The sequence below is a fragment of the Opisthocomus hoazin genome, chromosome 13 (genome assembly GCF_030867145.1).
Source record: "Opisthocomus hoazin isolate bOpiHoa1 chromosome 13, bOpiHoa1.hap1, whole genome shotgun sequence".
In the NCBI taxonomy this organism is placed as follows: Eukaryota; Metazoa; Chordata; class Aves; order Opisthocomiformes; family Opisthocomidae; genus Opisthocomus; species Opisthocomus hoazin.
This window is the reverse complement of record NC_134426.1, coordinates 1-18684: the sequence shown is the minus strand read 5'-3', so window position 1 is coordinate 18684 and position 18684 is coordinate 1.

Sequence of the window (18684 nt, the reverse complement as noted above, 5' to 3'; positions counted from 1 at the left end):
AATGCTTCTCTAGCACGCAAGATGTCACAGCCACAGACTTGCTTGGATCTGCTATTGCTCTCCACATCCCAGCACTGGAATGCACGTCCTCCTTCTGCTGCCTCGAATTCGAAACTCAACCTATTCCACAATAATTCACGTCTTCTTCCTGCCTTTAGCACAATCACAGAATAGTAGGGGTTGGAAGGGACCTCTGTGGGACATCTAGTCCAACCCCCCTGCCAAAGCAAGGACACCCAGAGATGGCTGCACAGGACCACGTCCAGGAGGGTCTTGAATATCTCCAGAGAAGGAGACTCCACAACCTCCCTGGGCAGCCTGTTCCAGTGCTCCGTCACCCTCAGAGGGAAGAAGTTCTTCCTCATGTTCAGACGGAACTTCCTGTGCTTCAGTTTGTGCCCGTTGCCCCTAGTCCTGTCGCTGGGCACCACTGAAAAGAGTCTGGCCCCATCCTCCTGACACCCACCCTGCAGATATTTAGTGGCATTTCTAAGGTCCCCTCTCAGCCTTCTCTTCTTCAGGCTGAACAAGCCCAGCTCCCTCAGCCTCTCCTCGTAGGAGAGATGTTCCAGTCCCCTCACCATCCTCTTAGCCCTCCGCTGGACTCTCTCCAGTAGCTCTTCATCTTTCTTGAATTGGGGAGCCCAGAACTGAACAGAGTACTCCAGATGGGACCTCACCAGGGCAGAGTAGCAGGGGAGGAGAACGTCCCTTGACCTGCTGGTCACACTCTTGTTAATGCACCACAGGATCCCATTGGCCTTCTTGGTAGCCAGGGCACACTGCTGGCTCATGCTCAACTTGTTGTCCATCAAGACACCCATGTCCCTCTCCACAGAGCTGCCTTGCAGCAGGTCAGCTCCTACTCTGTACTGATGTAAGTCTGTTGAGAAGATATGCTTAGACGTGGCCATTTGATCTGGAGTGGTAGCAACTCCTGAATGATGAGGGAGATGAAATAAGAGACACAGTATTGGTAATAGAAGTAAGTCACAAAAGACACCTAAAGACTGAAAAAAAGCTGAGAAGTGTTGACACATTTCTTGCTTTAGATCTTTGTTTTCAGTTAATCTTGCAGAAATTTTCATTGTCATTAAATGACATCTGAAAAACCTAAAGGTATTAAAAATAGATCATTTGGTGTCTTGCAAAGAGCCCTATGTGTCCCAAAACTTCTTTGCCTGGCACTTCTCAGTCTTTGCCCAGAGCAAGTCACACTCTGGTGTCAGCCTCTCTACCCCTGTTTAGATGTTGGTGTAAATGGTCCCTTACAGCACAGAAGGACTCAAGCCCCACAGACCTCTGCTCTGCTCCTGTTAGAAACAGGGCCCATAGTCGCAGGAATTGAAGACAACTGCAGCTGGATGGGACATCAGGAAATCTTCAACGCAACCTGTCTGAAAATTGGTCAGACCAAGTAGTTCAATGCTTGCTTCAGTCCAAGTTTGAAACTCCTAGGGACAGAGACTGCCCAGCTTCTCTGGGTGACCTGTTCCTGCACTTGGATGAGCTCCTGGGGAAAAATCTTGTCCTTCTGTCCTGGCTGAACCTCTCCTCTTTCACCTTCCTCCCACTGAATTTTGTCTTCTCACCATGAATCTCGTTGAAGAGATGGGTCTGTATTCTCCATGATCTCCTTGTAAGTACTGGCAGGCTGGGATGATGTCAGCCTCAGCCATCCCTTCTCTGGGCTTGACAAGCCCAGCTCCCTCAGCCTCTCCTAACAGGCAATGCTCTCCAGTCCATGGCTGTCCTGGGGAACCTTTGCTAAACCCACTCCAGCTCGTCAGTACTATTCCTGGAGATGTGAAATCTGAATCTCTTCCCTTTGCTCTTGACTCCTTGCAGCCACAAATTCCAGGTGGTCACCCCGTGGCAAGTGGTGCTTAGTGGCCCCTGTCAGTTCCCTGGCCTGTCCCAGCCCAGCCCTGCTGTCCCACACATGGTCCAACGGCTGCAGTGTTCAGGTGCAGCATGGGGAAGGGTGTATTCGGTGTGAGGAGCAGCTTGCCTCTCATGATCTGCAGTACATCTCTTTGTACCCTGTTCCCCTTCTGTTCCTCCTACTTGAAACAGCCTCCCACAGGTTGTGGAACCTACCCAGCCCTATCCGCATCCCACGTGGGGTTTCGCAGACATCCCTGCTCTGAAGTCTGCCAGGGTCTGTACAAGGAGAGAGGTCGAGAAGGGCTGGTTGTTCCCCCTGTGCAGGCACTGAACCCAGCGGGAGGAGCAAAGAGGCCGTGCAGAAAAGCTCACACATAAACCTTTGGTGAGTGGCTGGTGCTGGATAGGGCTGAACAGGGAGGACACATAAAGGAGCATTTGTTGTCCTGTGAATGTCATGGGAGTCAGCTGACTCTTGGCTGCCAGCTGCCCACCAAGCCTCTCTCTCACTCCCCCTCCTTCTTTGCTCACCTTGGTGTCTGCAGGGTTGTTTCTCTCATTCTTCTCTTTTACAGTTGTTGCCCACTCTCTTTTGTCCTTTCTCCAGTAGGCTATCAGAGAAGGGCCACTACATTTGCTTACTGGCTCAGGTTTCGGCAGTGGCTGGTGCATTTTGGAGGCAACTGAAACCTGCTATGTGCAACAAGCAGCTGTTGCTCTGTTCTTACCTAAACCACCTCTGCAGCCCCCCTCACCACTACCAAAGACTTGCCATGGAAACCCAATACCCAGGGTCATTAAAGTCCCCAGTAAGATGTGAGGCCTTTGATCGCAAGACTTCCTCAGGCTGGCTAAATAAGAATTAGGACCCTTCCTCACCCTATTATAGGTTCTTTATGTCAGAGCAGAGGTGTGCTGGACTTCAGCCATGGCACCACGAGCAGGCTCAGACATGAAACAATGAAAGGTGTTCCCAAGTGCCCAAGGTCCCATGCAAGCAAAGCTTTGCTTTAGTGCATGCTGGTGTGGAGGTCAGATGGCAACGTAAAGAGGAAATGAGGACTCCGTAACGAGAGAAAAACCTGATGATCCCTCAGGAGCAGAGAGATGCAGGGCTGGACTCTGCATCCCTGCCAGGAGAGGCTTTTGCTGTCTCTGGTGTCCCTGCAGCCTTGGGGGGCCTATGGTGCAGGTGAAGCTAATCACCAGGAAGGACAAGGTGTTTCTGAAAATGTGCTTGGCTATGGAAAAGCCTGTGATCCAAAAACACTGTGATAATTATTGATCTGTTCTTTGAATGCATCGTCAAAGACATAACTAAAGGATGTGGGAGAAGCACTGCCTACATCTACTGGCTAAAGATGGGACAGGCCTCTCCCTGTGCCACAGGACTCAGGCTGATTACATCCATCAGCAGCACTGGACATAGAAATAATTGCAGGTTCAGTTGTCTTAAATCTGATAAGGAGAAGTGACATTGCTAGAAAGAAGTTGTTCTCCCCAGCAGAGGGAGGGAACATCAGTGATGACTTCAGCCTGTTTCACAGCAGTATCTCTGGAGACCCAGAGACACAACAAGGGAGCCCAGAGTGGGCAGAGAAAGAGCTGCCTTGAGCTGGTCCTGTGCTGATGATCTGGGCTGGGCTCCTGGGATGGAGGGAACTCCTGGCAAGTGGGCAGCACTTGCAGAGAAACAGCTGTGCCCAGGAGCAGCTCCTCTGCAAAGCACAGCAGGGCTGAGGGCACCGCCTGCAGGCAGCGAGGGGAGAGGTGCGAGGTGGACATAGGTTAAAGGCAGTGCCGGGTGGGAAGATGCTGAGAGCTCACTGAGGGAAAAATTTTCACAACCCATGAAATGGTAAGTCCCTGGAAGCAGGGCAGTGAATCTGCAGCTGCTGGAGGGATCTCCAAAAGCTGGCACATCCTACAGCCTACAGGATCTTTGTGGAGGATTGTCACAGCTTCTCAAGCCTAGAGGAGGAAGACACCTTCCAGAGAAGTTTTTCCCTGCCCTGCCATCAGAGGAGCAGGGCATGCTGACTGCCTTCTCTGGGGGTTACTGGTAGGATATTAAGCCAGGTGTGCAGCCAGGGGTGCCCAGGACGGTCCTCCAGAGCAGGTCCCTTTACCTCAGGAGTCTGTATGCTGGGGTCAGTGCTCAGCCTGCTTGGGGAGTTCCCGATGGTGCTGTGGGGAGAATCTGTGGGTGGAAGAAGAGAAGCCCGGAAGGGCAGGGTTTTTCTCCTACCAGGAGACTGCTGCATGGGTCAGGGATGCTCACAGCTCCAGTTCATCCCCACAATATTTCCAAAGGACTGATTCAAGAAGAAGGTCATGCACAGGATAACCATAAAGATAACAAAAACTTCCAGAATTTATGTTATCAGTTTCCTATTTGGAAGAGGGAGGGCGGTGTAAAAGGTATAAATGGAACAGGAGCTTTCAGCCTTGAAGAAGTCACTGAGATTCCTGAGCCAGTGATCAGTAACTCTGATAGGAGCCTCCTAAAGCACCCTCAGCCACTCCTCTGCCTGTCGACAGGACCAGCATCACCTTTCCTGGACCTACCAGGCTTAGCCTGACCTTTCATTTTCCACCTGCAAACAAGAAAGGGCCCCCAGTCAGTGCCCTGCAAACAGGCAGGTTTCTGTATGGCCAGGGTGAGTGCACAGGGGTTGGGATGGGGTCTGTGACTGCTGACAGGGAAAGACATGGGACAGGCAAACATCTCCCAGTAGGAAAATTTCCAGGCAGCAGAGATGTAATCAGGGAAGGAGTAGAAATGAAAACCAGAACTGTTGTGGGAGGAAGAATTCAGAAACCTCCATGTGATCCCCTCCAATGCAGACCCCTTCCTCTGAGCAAGAGCCCTTGCCTCGTCTCCCACCCACCAAAGCCTCTGCCCTCAGGGCTGAGGTCTCCAAACCATGAACCACCTCCTCTGCAGCAGAGCTCCAGCAGAGCCAGGGGGCAGCTCTCCAGCCACATCTCCATTTCTCTGCTGCAGATCACAGGGGCTCAGAACTCAACTGCCCGGCAATGTTGGTGTCTGGGAGGCGGCGTGCACAGCTGGGGAAGGGTGATGCTGTGCTGAGGGCCCAGCTGCCTCTGCCCTGGCATCTCTCATCCAGACCCTCTCTGGATATTTACTTGCTTCTCCACTTGTCTGTGTTCTTGTTGTTATTTCATTCTTGCTGTCAGCTTCGTTAGCGAGCTGGACATTCACCTGCAGCATCAGAGTGTGATTTTCTGGCTCCATTTCTGCAGCTGTGTCCATGGGAACAAGTGCCCCAACTTTCATCTCCCCTGTGGGGCTGTGGGCAATGCAGTCTGTGGGGCTGGAGGATCAGCTGCTTTTCCCTTCACCAGATGCTATCCTTTGAACACTTGGCTATTTTCTTTGAGGTGTCCTTCCAAGCTGTGAGCTGCCCTCCACAATGCAAACCTGTCCTCTCACACCCTTTTGTTATGTGCAAGCCCCATGGAGAAGCACAGAGATGCTACAAGGGAGAAAACCCTGTTGGGTTGATGAAATGAGCCATGCATGTCCTTGGTTAGAAGTGAGGAGCTGTGACCTTGAGAAAGGGTGAGACATTTAGCGGTCTGCACTGGATCCCTCTGTTCTCAGTAGCATCTGATTGTTTTTCAGGATAACATAGGACTGTGCTCATCATCCACCTTACGAAGAACAAGCCCAGGGCAGCTCAGAACAAGGCAGAGGGACAGACCAGCTGCCCTCCTTCTGCACTAAGCCACAAGCAATTGTTTCACCTCACAAGACTCCCTCTTTTCTCCCTGAGTGCAGCAGAATTTCTGAGGGTTTCTGACATCCAAACACACCCCCAAAGTGACAAGACGGAAGCTGCAAGAACCCAAAACCTCTGAGACTGCCTTCTGCCATCCCCATTCCTTAGCACTGGCAGTGCAGATGCTGAAAATCCCTTCTGCAATAAGAGCAGATTCCTCTGGCAAAGTCTCACACCAGGTCTGGACCTTGGCCCACAATGCCCATGAACCCTTGTGCCACCATGCCCATGAACCCACCGCTGCAGAGCAGAGCTGGCTCCTTGGCAGCCCATGGGAAGAGATCCTGCTCCTCCTGGTATACTCTGCCAGCATCAACTAGAGCTGCAGCCACAGAGCTGAAGGAAGGGCTCCTGGAAAAGGAATGGGATGTGTAGGAAGCAGGGTGAGCTTCTGGGAGCAAAGCTTTGATTTTCCTCTGAGAAGTCTCCCCTAACTCTTCACTGATTCTTCCTCTAGGAACAGGACCCCGTGCGTAGAGAAAGTAAATGACCAATAGCAGCTCCATCACCCAGTTCCTCCTCCTGGCATTTGCAGACACACGGGAGCTGCAGCTCTTGCACTTCTGGCTCTTCCTGGCCATCTACTTGGCTGCCCTCCTCAGCAACGGCCTCATCATCACCGCCATAGCCTGTGACCACCACCTCCACATCCCTATGTACTTCTTCCTCCTCAACCTCTCCATCCTCAACCTGGGCTCCATCTCCACCACTGTCCCTAAATCCATGGCCAATTCCCTTTGGGACATCAGGGCCATCTGCTATGCAGGGCGTGTTGTGCAGCTCTTTTTCTTGATCTTCTTGATTGTGGGGGAGTATTGTCTTCTCACCATCATGGCCTATGACCGCTACCTTGCCATCTGCACTACAGGACCCTCCTGGGCAGCAGAGCTTGTGTCCACATGGCAGCAGCTGCCTGGGGCAGTGCTTTTCTCTATGTTCTTTTGCACACTGCTAACACATTTTCAGTTCTCCTCTGCAAAGGCAATGCTGTGGACCAGTTCTTCTGTGAAATCCTCCAGATCCTCAAGCTCTCCTGCTCACAGTCCTACCTCAGGGAAGTTGGGCTTCTTGGGGTTAGTCTTTCTTTAGCTTTTGGGTGTTTTGTTTTTATTGTGCTGTCCTATGTGCACATCTTCAGGGCCATGCTGAGGAAAGTTGAAAGCTTGTGGGTTAGAATTAAGGGACAGGCTCATAAGGGTGACATTACGGTGGGTGTGTACTACAGGCCACCTGACCAGGAGGAGGAGGTGGATGAGGCCTTCTACAGGTAGCTGCAAGCAGCCTCACAGTCAGCACAAACAGCAGGAGTTTTCCTATTTGCAAGAAAAATAATTAAAAAATAATCAAGTTCCATAAACAAAACACTCTCTGCAATTACATGGCCATTACAATCTACGTCTAATGAGGTTGCCTTCCTATAAGACATAATCCTATGAGAAATATCGTAGCTAGATAGAGGAAAAAAAATAGTCATAAACATAATTAAAGAGCTGGCTAAGGAGACAATGAGACTACTGAAAGCCAGGTAAACTTTCAACTCCCTGATGTCAAAACAGCAGCTCGGTAGGTGACAGGAATCTGAATGCACAAAGAGTAAAGGGAGGACAAAACTGGAGAATAATGGAAAGGGCCTTTGTCTAGGCAGTCTGCCTCTGAAAAATTTGCTTTAGAAATAGTCAGGACAGGTGAAAATATATGAACATTTATAAATATTCCATATACCATTTAACAGTCAGAATAGCGGTGATGAAGTGATGGGGGGGAGATCGACATTTCTTTGGAATATCCCTTTCAAAACTTCCTGGCATTTGTAGAGGGCTGTTGTGAGTGAGGACAAGGCAATGTTGTGCCTGTTGTTGAAAGAGCTCAGAAAGTCAACCCAGAGAACCCCAGGCTGTACAAGGTCACTTTGGCATTTCTGTGCACCTGAAAAAGGTGAACGTGTCTGAAAGCAGTCAGCACGGATTGATGATGGGTCAATCGTGCCTCTGAAATCTGATTGCCGTCATGATGATATATCGACCTTTGTGCATGAGTAGAGAACAGTGGATGTCATTTTTGACCCTTCTGACATGGTCTCCCTCAATGTCCTTTTTCCCAGGTTAGGCCATTACAGTCTGGATGGGTTGACAAAGAAAGATGAGGAGCTACTGGAGAGAGTCCAGCGGAGGGCTACGAGGATGATGAGGGGACTCAAGCATCTCTCCTGTGAGGAAAGGCTGAGGGAGCTGGGCTTGTTCAGCCTGAAGAAGAGAAGGCTGTGCGGGGACCTAATAAATATCTGAAGGGTGGGTGTCAGGAGGATGAGGCCAAGCTCTTTTCAGTGGTGCCCAGTGACAGGACAAGGGGCAATGGGCACAAACTGAAGCAGAGGAAGCTCCAGCTGACCATGAGGAAGAACGTCTTCCCTCTGAGGGTGACGGAGCCCTGGCACAGGCTGCCCAGGGAGGTTGTGGAGTCTCCTACTCTGGAGATATTCAAGACCCGCCTGGACAATGTCCTGTGCAGCTTCCTGTAGATAACCCTGCGTCAGCAGGGGGGTTGGATTAGATGACCCACAGAGGTCCCTTCCAACCCCTACCATTCTGTGATTCTCGAAGCACAGCAGTGGTCTATACCAAAACTCCATGGAAACTTGAAAAGTAATGAACATGTACTGAGATGAGTGGTTGTTATTTCAGAAGCAGTTGAAGAAGTATCAAAAGTGATGAGGGACCCATGCTGATTGAGGAACAATAGGTGCAGATAGATCTCAGATATTCCATAACCTCTTTGCCTCAGTTGCCACTTGCAAGGACTCCCAGGATTTTTTCATTGAGGTAAGACTCTGAAGGGCAATACCGAGCCATGTATAGGAATAAAGACAGGTGTTTGTTTTGTAAACTACATGCTTAGCAGTCCGTGGGACTACAGGGGCTACATTCAGGTGTGCTGGGAGAGCGTTTTTCAGCAGGAAGTGCGGGTCTGATATGATCCTGGGTAGGCCGGTTGTGGGGAGGGACACGCTGAAGTGATTTTGGAGCAACAGCAGCGGTATGAGTATGTCTGTTTCAGTGCTGGCTTTTGAAGGGAGGATGGAAGCAAGTCTGGGGCTGGGCCACCTTATGTGATAGAAAAGCAGTAGCTGGGCTTGGAAAGATGCCAGACAGGTTGTGGGAACTCACAAGCAGTGGCAAATCCTCAGAAGACCACAGCTTATTGTTGGAAGAGACAACAGAGAAACATCAGCAAAGCTTGGGCCATCATGCGTTCAGAGTGTGGTGAGGAAGCAGGAGAGTGGTTGACAGCTGCAAGAAAACAGGCGTAGGTATAGGACAGTGTAGGGACAGCCTGCGGTGGGATGGCTGAGCATCTTGATAGGTCTGGGACCTCTGACCAACACAACTAATGTCCTTCTATCCTTGCTCTCTGCTGTCTCTTCCACTGATGCCAAAAAGAAGATGCTGGTTCTTAAAAGCACCAGAGCTTCGTTGCTTCCTCATTCCCGATAAAGCTCGGGAGGTGCTGTACCACTGTTCTGCACTTGGCATCACACACCTCCAAATTCCACTTCCCCCGGGAAGACCCCTGACTATCCTGCAAGGGAAATGATCACCCTTTCCTGTGGATGGGTTCAGGACTTGCCCATCCTCCTTAGTGAAACACATCAAAGGCTTAACTGGCTTCAGAGCCAAGCACACATTTGATTTTCCACCTCTGTCCGTCACCTCTGACACCTCCTCCTTCCGGGAGATCACCAGATCACCTCGTTAGCACTTTGTCTCCATGGACTCTTTCGTGATGGCTCAGTGGGACTCACTAACACCATCAGAAACTTGGAGGTTTGCTTCTGACTTTTACTTAAGAGGCTTCTGCCATCTTTCAGGAGCTGCAATTCAGGAGCTTGGCACCAGAGGGCTCAAGAACATGGAAAACTCTCCAGCAAGCCAAGTCTTTGCACCACATTCCTAAATTTCTCAGATATTTTTGGTTACATGGAGAGATTTCAGGAGTGTACTCCAAGTGAAAAGATTTCACTAACAAACACAAGAAGAAAGGATTTCTTCTTTTTCCAGTTCTCTTTATCTGCTTACACATTAAGTGATATCAGCAATTCTGCTTTCAACAGAGCATCTCCAAATGGAGTTGAATGTGAAGGAAAATCAAGACCCTCTACGTCAGACACTTTGTGAGAAATCTTTATCACTATCCCCAAACCCTGTCATTTCTCCCACCAGCCACCTGGGGCTTACAGCAGCCATGCAATAATCTGAACTTTCTCCATTAAAGACTGTAGCCACGTGTTTCAGCCCATGGACACCAACTCCCCCCTCCCTTGCCTGGGGAAGGAGCTGCACACGGACACAGGAGGATGTGTCTTCATTGCCAACAGACATAAACAAAGGCAGGCAGAGTTCAAGGAAAGAGAAAAGACAGTCCTCAGCTGTGTATTCAGTCTACACTACCTCCACTGAGATCTGCTTTCCAGAGTGGATAACCTTAGACGCCTTTTTGTGTCAAGCACAGATCCCAAGACCACCCAAAACACTCCCTTGCCTACCTGCAGGTTACTGACCTTTGGAAGGGTTGGAGTGGACAGACAGCCTTAGTGCTGTGCAAGCACTGCTGAGCAAGAGCCAAATCATTGATGTGTTATCAACACCATTCTAGCGACAAATGCGAAGCACAACACTATGTGCTCTGCTCTGGGGAGAGACAACTCCATCTCAGCCAAAGCCAGTACAGTCTCCACCCTTTAGGCCATACTGTTCTCATCATGTTCAGATCCCACTTAATTTGAGACAATGGCATACCTTCTGGCCATCTCGTTCTACCTCTTCTCATTCCTGAAATCCCCGCTTACCAAAAGCTGACACTTACACCACATAATTAAATTATTTCTATACCCAACATCCAGATTTCTACATTCTCCTTATCTCCTATCCCCATTTCCTTAATAGGTAGATAGATATTGTTTTCGCACTCCGTGGGCCTATGCCACTTCCCAAGACGTCTAGAAGTACAAGCAATGACTTGGGTCTCATCTGTCAAGATGGTTGCTCAGGAAAGGAGCAGCAGCATGTTCAGTTGTTGGGTGCCAACACCAGCTTGATTTGGGTCCTTGCTGCCCTCTCCCAGTTCCTTGTGAAGCTCGCTCTTCATCGCTTCAGGTAATCCCTGCTACATTACATCCTACAGCACACAACTCACATCATGGATTATGTTCTGCCAAGGTTATATCTCCATGAGGTGAACACTGAATCTTCCCATCCTTCCCATGAATGGCATTGCCTTTTCCCAAGGGAGGAACAGCCCGCACTGCCTTCCCAGTCACTTTTCTATGTGCACTACAGTGACCTCATCTGCTCCCACAGTACATGGGGGCTTTGCCTGGGGATGCTTACCACGATGCTTAGCAGGTTCTATGCTGTTAACCAGCCAAGTGGTGTACGTAAAATTTATATCCCTGTTCTTCCATGTCCCAGTCCCAAACTCTCTCAACACGGCTTTAACAGTCCACTCTATCTCTCCTTCCTTCCAGAGGCTTGTGGGTGACAGGAGCTGTGATACGCCCAATCACTGCCATGTTTTTTAGACAAGGAGACCACGGTCAGGTGAGGGAGGCACGTGGAAAAGGCTTTGTGCCGTCCCTGCTCAGAGGGGATCCTCAGCACAGCCCTGAAGATCTGGACGTAGGACACCACAATGAACACAAAACAACCAACTGCTATACAGGCACTAACCAGGACAAGCCTAACTTCCCTAAGGTAGTCTGAGTCTGAGCAGGAGAGCTTGAGGATCTGAGGGATTTCACAGAAGAACTGGTCCACAGCATTGCCCTCGTAGAGTGGGAGTGAAAATGTATTGGCACTGTGCAGAAGAGAATTGAAGAACCCGGTGCCACAGGCAGCTGCTGCCATGTGGACACAAGATCTGCTGCCCAGGAGGGTCCCATACTGCAGGGGTTTGCAGATGGCAATGTAGCGGTCATAGGCCATGACAGTGAGGAGACAATACTCCCCTACAATCAAGAAGAGAAAGAAAAAGACCTGGGCAGCACATCCTGCATAGGAGATGACCCTGGTGTCCCAAATGGAGTTGGTCATGGCTTTGGGGACAGTGGTGGAGATGGAGCCCAGGTTGAGGATGGAGAGGTTGAGGAGGAAGAAGTACATAGGGGTGTGGAGGCGGTGGTCACAGCCTATGGCGGCGATGATGAGGCCGTTGCTGAGGAGGGCAGCCAGGTAGATGCCCAGGAAGAGGCAGAAGTGCAAGAGCTGCAGCTCCCGTGTGTCTGCAAATGCCAGGAGGAGGAACTGTGTGATGGAGCTGCTGTTGGACATCTGCTGCCTCTGGGCATGGAGCATTGTCCAGAAAGAAAGAGACAGTGACAAGTTAGGGTACAATTCTCTGAGAAAAGTCAAAGCCCTTTCTCCTAGACTCGCCCCCACTGCTACACACCACCCCCTTTCCCTTTTCTAGCAGACCTGCCTTCAGCTGCGTGGCTGGAGGCCTGGTCTGTGCTGGCAGAGTGTGCCGTGACGAGCAGTGGTGCTCCCTGCTGAGTGCTGAGGAGTCAGCCCTGCTCTGCAACTCTGGGTGCTAAGGAACGGGGATGGCAAAAGGCAGTTTGAAAAGGTTTTCTGCTGCATTCAGGGAGAACAAAGTGAATCCTACCAGCAAAAGGATTGTTGGTATGGTATGGAAAGGGGAGCTGGTCTATGCATCCGTCTTCTTCTAAGCTGCCCTGGACTTGCACCTTTCTAAGATCGAGAGCAATTACACCCCTGTGTTAACCTGAAAAGCAACCAGACACTGCTAAAAGCAGAGGGATGCACTGCAGATCATGAAATGACTCACCCTTTTTCAAAATTTCCTTTCCCCACTTCAAACCAAGGACTCACATGGCTCATAGTGTCCCCTGGAAGTTGCATTCCACTTGGATGGACACCCCAAGAAGACAGCCAAGGGTCCCAACCATGGCAGCTTATTAAAGGAGAGTCAGCTTATTCCCCAGCCTCCTGGACTGCATTGCCCAGAGCTTCACATGCTAGAGGAAAGCTGGCACACCTCACGGCTGTGGGCACTTCTGCATAGGACTCACAGGGTCTGTGCCTGACTCTGCAGCTGAAACTCCCATTCCCAGAGAGCCTGACAGCAATTCCAAGAACATCTGAGCAAGGGTGGGAGAGGCACAGGTGGGCACTCAGGAAACCTTTCCCTTACCCAGCTCTGCACACCATCTCCCAGACATCAGCAATGCAGGACAGACACCCTTGGGCCCTGGTAAGTGGGAACTGGGCACATGGCAGAGGAGATGCACTTCATCTCTTCTGCTGGTCTGCTGGATGAGGAAATGACTAATAGCCTAGACCCCACAAGCTAAGGGTTCTGCTACGTGGGAGAGAAGAAAAGAGATGTGTTGCTCAGGGAAGGAGTCTATCCTGAAAGGCATGGCCGAGAGGTGCCCGGGTCTCCCCCGCAACGGGACTTCCATAGGCTTTTCCCAACCTCGCTACCCAGGTTTCCACTGCCTGGAGTTGTTCCTGCTGGAACTTATTTCTTTGGCCCCGTGCTTCTTCCCTGCCTATGCTCACAGACCCCATCCCAGTCCCCGTGGGCACAGTTCTACTCTGCAACCACTCTGTGTGTGCAGGGCTGAAAGAACAGGTCACACAAACCCTGGTGAAAGTGGAAAGGTGATGTTGTTTTTTTCTGCAGGTTAGTGAGGGGTAGAGGCACTTGCTGAGGTTCCTCGTAAACCTCAGTGTGATGGCTGAAGAGTCTCAGCCCCTGCTCTGACCTGCACAGATGGGTGCCCATTGCCACCAAGCTGAGCCAGAGAAAAGTGGAAGTGCAGATTCAAGAAAGCACAGACTCAAGCAGGAATCCCCTGCACTGAACGTACTCCTGAAAAGTCCCTTTGGAAATGACCTGGGCATGAGCTGGCTCTGTGAGCAGCCCTGACCCACATAGCACCCTCTCCACAGCTGAAGGACCCTGCCCTGCTGGGAGTCAATCCTTCCACCTGCATCTTCTCCTGTGCACCCCCATCTGCACACCCACCTTCACACCCCTACAGCCATCCTCAGGAGAAGGCAGCTGTCACACCCTGTCCCTCTGATGGTACAGCAGGGAAGCCCTGCTCAGGAGCACATTCTCCTCCTCTACACTGGAGTCACTGTGAGAGTCCTCGTGATCTCACAGGCTGTAGGGTGTGCCGGCTTTTCAGATGCCATCAGGAACATGAGCTGCATTGCTCTGCATCCAGTGACTTACCGTGCAGAGGGCTGTGAAGAGCTCTCGCCCAGTCAGGTCTCAGCTCAAGGTCTTCCTGCTCCTGATTGCCTATAACCTCCCTCTGCCTCACTGCTCTCCCCTCGGTGCCTTCAGGCAGTGCCCTCAGCCGTGCTGTGCTTTGCAGAGGAGCTGCTCCTGGGCAGAGCTGTCTCTCTGCAGTGCTGTCCTGTTGCTATGAGCTCCCTCCACCCCACGAGCCCAGCCCAGCTCAGCAGCAGAGGAACAGCCCAACGCATCTCTCTTTCTATTCCCTTTGGACTCCCTTGAGATGTTCCTGGGGCTCCAGGGGAACCTGCTGTGAAACAGGCGGAAGGAATCACTGATGTTCCCTTCCTCAGCTGGGGAGAGAAGCTTACGACCAGCAGCCATTATGCCATGAGAAAAGGAGCTGGGCATGAGAATGACATTTTTTCTCTCCTATTTAGGCAGGACACCAGAAAGGTGACATTGAAACATCTGTTCTTCCAAGCTGGAGGGGGATGACTTGAGTTAATTTTGGCATTTCATTTTGGATTTGTATTTCTAGGGCTAGAAACAAATTCAGCTCTCCTTTGTCCATGCCATGTCTCTGCTCTGAAACAAAACCTTTGCACACATGGGGTCTTGGACCCTTGGTACCAGGTTTCCTTACATCAAATATGAGTGTGCCTGGTTGGACAGCATCTGTGTTTCAGCCAAAATGTGCAGCAATGCCCTCAGCCAGGGGCACAGACAGGATAAGCTGGAGGGTTAATGTCAGAGACAGAGCTGTGGCACTGACCGAACCCATTGCCGAGGTGTGGTGGCAGAGGTTGGTACAGCTGGTCTTCAAGGGCAGCACCCTCCAAGCACAGCGACAGCCCAAATGACAAACCAGTCTAAACCTGTAAGGCACTTACAGGGAATCACAATGAGTGTTGAGTGCTTCAGAAAAGGTTAAAAGAGAAACCAATGGCTGTGCCCCAGAGCGTTTGTGCTTGGGTCGCATTTCTGGGTGTCAGAAAGAGAAGGTGACTGGGTTTCCCCGGAGCAGATTGTGTCTGGACATCCTCTTTGCTTTCTGGTCTGGACGTGGGGGAGCAGCTTTTAACTGCAAGTCAGCAAGGGTTTCAGCATCATCTCCCAGATGACACATTCTTGCGTCCAGGACAGGATTTTATGGTCTGTGTGGGTGGATAAGTAGATGATGGGTAAGAAAAACCAGCTGGATGGTAAGGCATGGGGAGACATGGTCAGCGTTTGATACTCGCCCTGGGGACCTGTAACTAGCAGGGAATTGCAAGGGTCTGTCTTGCAACCTGCCCTGTTCAATGTGTTTTTATGACCCAGAGATGAGACAGTCCTTTTTCACAGCATTTATAGAAGACATCACATTCAGGAGAGCAGCCACTACACTAGAGGCCAGCTTGCCATCCCAAGGGACATTGACAGACTGGAGGGATGACGCAATAGGAACCTCATGAGTCAATGAGTCCTGACCTTGAGGTGGACTAAGACCCTGCAATGATTAAGCCCAGGGACTGCTCAGGCTTCTAGCAGCTCTGTGGGAAAGGATCTTATGTTTTTTGGGTTTCATTAAGCAAAACATGAGCCACTAGCAAACAAGGCCCTCAGCATCTTGGGCTGTATGAGCAGGAGCACTCTTTACATGGTATCCAAAATATTTCCCCTAGGTTTTGACATCCCACCATGCCAGAGAGACCATGATGAACTGAAGCCAATTCAAGGTAGCAGTGCTGAAACCATCAGCCTGGGAGAACTTCAGTAGTGTGAGAAGAAGCTGAGATGGCTGGCCTTGTTCAGCCTGGAGAAGTGAAGATCTTGTGGGGAACATACAAGAGCATTGTACAATTCCCAGCAAGATGGAGTCGGGCTCTTGTCCAAGGACAAGCGGCAATGGGCTGCAAGAACAGACATGAAGGCTAACTATAGGGAGAAACCTTTCTAGCATGAGGATGGTTAAGCACTGGAAGCTTTTTCCAAGGGAATGTGCACTGTGTCTGTCCTGGAATGCAATCAAGGTGTGTTTGGATAAAGCCCTGAGTGCTCTGGTCTCACTCTGCTTTGAGCAGAAGGTTGGTTGAGACACCTCCTGGGGTCCCTTCTGGCCTGAATGATGCTACCCTTCCTTGCTCTTGATATTTCCAAATTACGGAAAACTCCCAGGTTCTCCCTGACCCCAGAAGTAATTCACAGGAAGTGCAGGGCTGCTCCACAGGTGCCCCCAAACAGCCCTGACCACATCATTTTCTTCCCTTTTCATTTGTCCAACGCCAAGTTCTGCACTTTTACTACCCTGATACCCCTCCGAAACTAACAGCCTACCATGTTAATCCTTTCAGAGCAGGTCACTCAAGAAATGTCAGCATCCATGTAGAGAGTCTATAGATGAGCCAGGCACTGAAGCCATCATTGCAGAAGCACAGATGAGGCATTTGAACAGCTTAGTAAGCCTGGGAACCACCAAGCCTTGCCTCCTGAGATTCCTGGAGACAGCTGTGTTTTTTGTCCAGCAAAGTGTGATTCTTCTTTGGGTGTATGGGCCAATCTGCTGACACATGCAATGTTTCATGTTGTGAACAGAAATAAAACCAACTTTTTGACTCGGTTAGTTTCATTTCACATGCTGAAAGGCAGGGCAGATGAAGGGACCTGAGAGCTTCTACGCTCCCTGCTGTGGAGTTATGACTTCAGAGACTGAAAAGGCAGGTAATGGTGTTGTATCTGCATAGCACAGGAAGATTTTACCATTCTCCATTGCTTTGCACAAACCTGGTTGTCTTCGGCTATAAAAGAAAAAACTCCCTTGCTTCATTTCCTCCTCCGGACAAAAATAAGGAGAAACTGCATGGAGCTGGCAGGTTTACGGGCAAATGTGTCTAAGGGCTGTAAGATTTAAATGATAACAGAGAGGTAGCAATTAGAGGAAAAACACTCTTCTAAGAACTTCATTCCAGAGGCTAGCTACTGAGAACTTTGAGCAATTACTTAAATACAGAACAACTATTGGGAAGGAAATTAAAGAGTTTTAGTTTATTGTCATCATCAAGGATAAGAAGCAGTTCCCTTACAGCACTGTCCTGTTACTGCTGTAACCAAGGTGATGAAATCAGTTCACCATAAACATGAACAATGCTGCTACTATGTCCCTTGTACAGCCCAACCCGTCTGGACACTAGGTCTGGGAACAGTAGGAACAGAGACTCTAGTCTCTAGTTAGCCATTAATGTTAAACAATAATAAATAGAAATAGCGTTACCTAATAGCTGCAGGTGCATTTATAGTAAATTAACCGAAGGGGAGAACCATGCATCTCCAAACGGAGAGGTGAGTTTGTAATAAAAACTGGAAGTCGCCTAGAACCAATCAAGACGACCCTACTGTGTGGATGGGAGCCAGAAGAGCACTGAGTTTGCGCAGAAACAAAGGTCAATCAGCAAACACTGTGATGAAGAGGATAAGCCTTCATCTTGGGACCCCTGATGACCACCACTAGGAGGCACTGCGCAAGCACAGTGGGGCGGAGTCTATGGAAATGACTTCTTGGAATTGATTTTAATATGAAAGGGATAGGTTATGCATATGTATAGGTGGATTGGGAAACCTAATGAATATGTATATTTTTGATCTATATAAACTGCACGGAAAAGGTATGGGGTATGCACGTTCGGTGGAATGATCCCCCGTGCATCCAGCGCTGCAATAAAGAATGCTGCCTGTTAACACTGCAGTGGTGTGACGAGGTTTTATTCCTGGATTTTCGGTGACAGTTTCTGGTGACCCAGATGGGACCCCGCTTGTGAATACCGATGGATCCGCAGGATCACAGGACCTCCAGCCGGCATCAAGGGATTCTCGAGGAGAACTTCTGATTCCCGGACCGAAGGATTCCAAGTAAGTCCCCTGGAATTTAATTAAGGCATTCTTTTAATAAGTAACGTGGGTTGAAGGCTGCTCGTAAGTCGCAGTGAAAGCCACGCAGGGTTGGAAAGTCTCTGCTCGGTGAAAGCCGGTGGAGTGAGCCCCAAGGGGGGAGTCTTCAGCTGGGGGGGGTGAAGTCTTCAAGATTCCGGCAGGGAGCTGGGATCCAAGAGGGAGCTCCCACAAGAGCTGGGGTCCCTCTGACTAGTGCCTGTGATACAGTGCACAATCACAACCACTGGTCATTCGGGAGATGGGCACATTTCTGAGTAAAAAGCCCATCCCACGGGGTACACCTTTGGGATGTATTCTGAAACACTGGAAGGATCTGGGGGGTGATCCTTTGACTCAGAAGCAATTAATTGAATACTGCAATCGTTGGTGGCCGATGTATACTCTGGATGGTGGGGAGAGTTGGCCAAAGAATGGGATACTGAGTTATAATACTATCTTGCAATTAATGTTGTTTTGTAAAAGGGAAGGTAAATGGGAAGAGATGACATATGTAGATTTGTTTTTCTCATTGAGAAATCATCCAGAATGGCAAAGGAAGTGTGGGATACGTCCCCACGGTCCAATGGTGATGGCTTTAAAGAAGGGAAAATGTGAAAAGGGCTCGAAGAAATGTTGTGCTGCTTGTAGTGTTGGCAAGGAATGTTTGAAATATGAGTCTGAGGAGGATGATTTTGAATTGATGGTTGCAACTCGCTGGAGATGGAGGGGCGATCAGGAGGATCGGGAGTTGTAGGCTAGTAGTCCTTCTGCTCCTCCTATGGAAGGGGGTAGGGGGATCCAGCCCGGTTTCAGGAAT